Source organism: Pinus tabuliformis, chromosome 6 (genome assembly GCF_031772625.1).
Source record: "Pinus tabuliformis cultivar Carrire ecotype Pingquan chromosome 6, CPIR1, whole genome shotgun sequence".
NCBI lineage: Eukaryota > Viridiplantae > Streptophyta > Pinopsida > Pinales > Pinaceae > Pinus > Pinus tabuliformis.
Window position 1 is genome coordinate 1375079786 of NC_142292.1, and position 5796 is coordinate 1375085581.

At 39.8% G+C, this 5796-nt stretch overlaps 1 pseudogene; it reads left to right on the plus strand.

Moving 5' to 3' along the window:
• Positions 1–4853: 4853 nt before the first annotated feature.
• LOC149263754 (uncharacterized) lies at positions 4854–5503 on the plus strand (annotated as a pseudogene).
• Positions 5504–5796: the final 293 nt, after the last annotated feature.

Below are 5796 nucleotides of genomic sequence, written 5' to 3' on the forward strand. Positions count from 1 at the left end.
TCGATGCTGATCATGGCGTTGCTTGTACTTAGCATTGGCTATGTCCAATATATCATGGACCTGTTGGAATATGTTTTGGATGTGCCCAATGAAGTTGTTAGCCCTCCCGGCTTCAAACTGGATGTGAGATGAATTTGCCTGAGTAGCTGCAAATGGTATGACCACATTAATGAGACATAATGGCAGAAATCCCAACCCTACCTAAAAGGGGCTATGGACTGTTGAGCTATGGAGAGCTCTGTTGTAGTTGTGTTGTACATAGGGGAGGCTTTCATCCCATGTGCGTGGATGTTTTGAGTTGTACATGGGAAAAATGTGTACGATCATCTTGTTAATGACCTTTAATTGGCCATCAGTTTGGGGTGGAATGCCATGGACTTAGTGAGTTTGGTATCCAACATCGACAGGATACTTGACCAAAATCCACTTAGGAATATGTTGTCCCGATCTAAGATAATGGACTATGGGATCTTAAAGTGTACCCACACTCGCTCAAAGAAGAGCTTAGCAGTGGCCTATGCTATGATACTCTTCTTGTAGGATGCCATGATGGTCATCTTAGAGAATCTTTCGACGACCATGAAAACACATTCGTTGTCGTGCTTAGTAGAAGGAAGGCTCAACATGTAATCCATGGAGATGGATTCCCAAGATCGACTAGTAATAGGTAGAGGAGTATATAAGCCTTGCTTCTTGATGGTTGGTTTGGAAAAGGCTCAGGAAGTGCAAGATCTAATGTACTTCCCATCAACCAATAAAAATACTTCTGTAGTACCGCCACTATTTTCTCTACTCTGAAATGTCAAACAACCCGACTGTAGTTCGCATGCCAAATAATCTTGGCACGCTTGCTTGAAGGAACACATATGTGTCCCAAATGGCATAACAACACATCCTAGAGGTGAAAATTTGGAACTTTCTTCCCTTCAAGAAGTGTCTAGTATATGCTACCAAATTCTCGATCACTCTTGATAAGATGCGGCCACCCCGAAGTCTCGTGCCCACATGAGTCGAACACATCGATCAGCGCCATGACTAGTGGTCAACTGAGGCAGTCTACAACATTATTGGTGCTTCCCTTCTTGTAGTTAATGTTCAAATGGAACTGTTGCAAGTATGTGGACCATTTATGATGGAGATCATTCTATAACTTCCCTTGTGTCTGTATGAAATCCAGGGGTCGGTGGTCTGTGTCGATGTTCGTTTCCTTCCCCAAAATGTTATTCTTCCATTGACGACAGGTCTGCACAATGCAATACATTTATTTTTCGTAAGTGGGATACTTTCAGACTTTGTATAAAAGTGTCTCACTCTGGTAAGCCATTGAATGCCCCTGCTGAGTAAGAGCTGCACCAATAGCATAGTCAAAGGTGTTTGTCTCAATCTCAAATGGTTGCTGTAGGTTTGGTAATTTGATCATTGGCGCAGAGCAGAGATGATGCTTCAACTCAATTAACGCCTTATATTGGGTTTTGGACCAAAAAAATAGCATATTCAAAGGTGTTTGTCTCAATCTCAAATGGTTGTTGCAGGTTTGGTAATTTGAGCATTGGTGCAGAGCAGAGATGATGCTTCAACTCAATGAAAGCCTTACATTGGGGTTTGGACCAAAAAAACTTTTCTTTCGTTCCACCCTTAGTGACTTGACTTAAAGGCCAAGTGATATGAGAGAACGCCAACACGAACCTGTAGTAGAAATTGACAAGACCCAGAAATTTATGAAGCTCTTTTAGATTGGTTGGGCTGGCCAATCTCGAATGACTTGTATATTGGTTGGGTCCACATGCACACCCTACTCATCAATTATATACCCTAGATATTGAACCTGGGTCATGCCAAAATTCTATTTCTCCAAATTGGCACACGACTTATGTTGTCATAGGGTTTGAAGGACTTGTCGAATATGATGGATGTGCTCTTCCCAACTCTGGTTGAAGATCAAGATGTATTTTAAATATATCACCATGAATGCATTGGTGAAGGGTCACAATATGTCATCCATAATCTCATGAAGGTTGTGGGATAATTTGTCAACCTGAAAGAAATGACCAAACATTCAAACAGGCCCTCCTTGGATTTGAAGGCAGTCTTCCACACATTGGAGGGTTTGATAGGCACCTGGTGATAGTCAGACTTCAAGTCAATATTTATGAAATATTTGGCCCCTTTGAGCTAGTCCATAAGATCATCAATCTATGGGATTTGGTACCTATTTCGGACAGTGATCTTGTTCAGCACCCGATAGCCAATACAGAGTCTCCACGTCCTGTCCTTCTTCTATACCAATAAAATCAGGCTCCAACAGGGTGATGAGCTTGGCCTAATGTGCCCTTTCTGCAACAACTCCTAAATCTGCCTCTTGATCTCATCATCCTCCAGAACGGAGTGTTGATAGATCGTTCCATTGGGTAGCGATCTATCACGAGGTACCTCATCCATGAAGGACTTGATGTTGTAGGGAAGGCAACATTGCTGGCTGATGTGGAGATCTTGTCCTTAGTGAAGCCACCCAATGGTGTACAACTGTGAATGTGTTGTCATTAGTAGGCACAAACACTTCATGACCTTTTCTTAAATGAGGTTCTTTTGGCTCCTATTGTTGACAATGAACAGCAATAGAGAACCCTTCACCCACATCTATGAGTGGAATAGGAATTCCCCCTCCTCATGATCTTCAGGCTCATTCTTCTGGACCTTGGCGGTTGCCATGGTGGCACTAGGCTCCGCATCAATTATATGCTTCTCTTTGTCATTCCCCTTGTCTGGTTTTGACTCAGAGTTGGAACAGGCGTCTGATTTAGAAGCCTTTAGCTCGACCACCAGTGACTGCTTAGCCTAGCACTCACTTGTGTTCTTCTTTTCTTACGACTTTGGCAGGTTGTCCTGGGTCACCCCACCTTGGCTTTGGCCTTTGCTCTATGGTTTGGGGACACATTTTCCTTGTTTTGGATTCGCATATCCAATGTTTTTCTTCTTCTATTTAAAATTATGCTTGATCTTGAGAGTGTATCGGTATGCCATGCCGAGCAAGGGTATGTCCAGGAACTCCATATCATCCTGGATGTACTTGTGTAGACAGTCGTGGTACTTGAGTACCAAATTCCACTCAGAATCCTTGATATCCAACTTTGTGTGGAGGGTATGGAAAACATTTGTGAACTCCGCCACATCTTAGTCCTTTCCCTTCCATAGCATGGTCCACTTTATGTATTTATCTTCATAGCTCCCCACAAGGTAATGTAGTTCCTTGATGGCATCTCAAAAATAATCCCAAGTGGGTGCAGTTGAAAACACTGAGGATTTCCTCTCATTCTCTTCTTCATAGTAGGTTTCCCACTAGTCCTTGACGTGTGGGGCAACTTTCAGAAGTGGAAAAGTAATATTTTCCCGATTGGAAAAGTCATGAACTGAAAAATATCCTTCCAACATATTCAACCATTTATCTATGGCGTCTGCATCTATATAGCCCTCAAATATGATAATATCAAAGTTAACTTCTACCTTAAAAGGAGTAGTGCCTCCAGAGTGGCTGCTAGATGAAGATGCACCACCTGTGGGTAGCCGTCGAAGGATCTAGGAAACATTATCCATCATCACATTCCTCTATTGCTCAAGGGATTCCTCAAGCAATATTTTGAAAGGATCTCTTACCCCCTCATCTTTCTTTTCTTCTACCATGGGAGTTCGTCGAGGTTTGCAAGGTTGGTCTTGAAAAGGTTCAACCAGATCGAGTCCTAACTTTTTATACCCTAACCTCATTGGGGACATGCAAATAAAAATAGAGAAAGAGAAGGTCGCTCTTATACCATTGATTTGAACTTAAATATGAACACAATAAATTACAGGTATAATCATAAATACAGAGATGTAGCAGAAATAACACTTCATTTCATTATTATCAAAATACTGAAATATGCTTACAAATAGAATGGAAATAAACTAGCTTGGGTGATGGTAGCTTATCTATGAGAAGAGATGTGGTAGCTACATGCCTCTGAACTGTGTTACAATGAGGCTCAAGGGCCTATTTGTTATTGAATAACAAGGGAGAACCCTAAGCAACCAAAACCCTAACCCCGGGAGATGGAATGCTAAGCATTTGTGGGCCCTTTTGGGGTTAGTTGGACATCCAACTTCCAGGTGTCGTAACTTGGTCATATTATCTTCATTTGGCATGTACGATACCTTGTTGGAAATATATCTTTGAGTACTATAGGTAGGCCCTTTCCAACAGCTAAGGGATTGCTGCGGACCTAAAAAAACGTTGTTTAGGGGGTCAAAACTGCTCCATAAATTTAGGACTGTTAAAAATAGTAAATGATAAAATAAACAAGGAAACAGATGAAATTGATTGGAGGTCTAGGTGAAATAGGCGGTTGGCCACCAATATCCACCTGGATCATAACTACTTTCGAGATAAATCTCAACCCTTAATTTGTGTATATTCAATAATATTTTGTGGAGACTGAATTTTTATCATCCACTAATAATAATTGATAATTAAATTAAAATTAATTATAAAATTTCAATTTCAAAATATACATGCCTATCCACATAGTAAAATTTAATAAATAAATTAAGTAATGTATATAAATATTTTCTAAGGTCTGTCTGACTCATCTGTGCCGAATATTTAGGAAAGTAAAACAGATTGATTGGGGTTTGTTGGGAAAATCACACACCTCGAGCGAGATCGAGTATGATTCATCTACTTCTACCTTACCATGTAAATTGTAGGCAATTTTTGTGGATCACAAGTTGAGAAATCTAAGAACGCAAGTCTTTGCAAGTTGCAACTATCATATCAAGGTTCATAAGTGTTGGTGTTTTAATCTTAGCATTTGGTGATAGAAATGGATGCCCCTTTGCATGTTTATCAAAATAAGCATACGAGAGATAAGCATTGGAATGAAAGGTTGGATTTTCTAGCTTCCAAGTGAACCAATGGTAGATTCACATTGGAGCACGAAAGTGGTTTAATGGTCTTCCTTGACAAGATCAATGATATGGATACCAACAACAATAATCTAAAACATACCCATGCTGTGAATGAGGTCGAGGTTGGGCAGTTCGATGAGAAGGGTAGTTCTCATCAAATGGGATGAATTAAAGAAGTGGAATTGATTGACAAAAACTGTGAAGTGATCAGTCTTGTGTGTGATAGAGGTGAATTCACGTATTATGACGATTTTGGCATAGAGACTGGCCTCTCCATAGTTGATGTCACTCCTCATGAACTTGGAATCATCATGAACCATTTCCCCTCCTATTTTGATCTCAATTCAATGCACAGTATTTTGTATTCAGATGTCGTGTATAACTATGCTTCTGAATATAACGAGGTTTTCTATGGTTCTTTGTTGGAATATGATATTGGTAGTGGAATGAAACTTTGGTCATTCAAAATGATTTTGCATCGCCAAAACAAGAAGAATTGGGAATTAATGGAATCAACTTTCATGACACTTTTGGAATGATATTAGACCAATCCAATGTTGAGTGACCAATCCAACATGGATTGTAACATCTTTATTGGAAAGAAAGTTTTGTGGGCTCTATAGCTGAAAATCATACTCAGGGCCATGAATGTAGCTTTATTGTAAACCTAATTTTTCCAAACTATATTATGAGTGCATGTCAATTGTAATTTTTCTCTGTTTAATCATTTTCATATGTTCGCAATACATTCTTCCTATTTTGTACAGATTTTTGTCAAAATGTTCATGATGAAATATTTAACAGCACCCTCTAAGCCTTTTTGTCCAATCCATGGTCAAATCAATTCTTAGCGTCAAT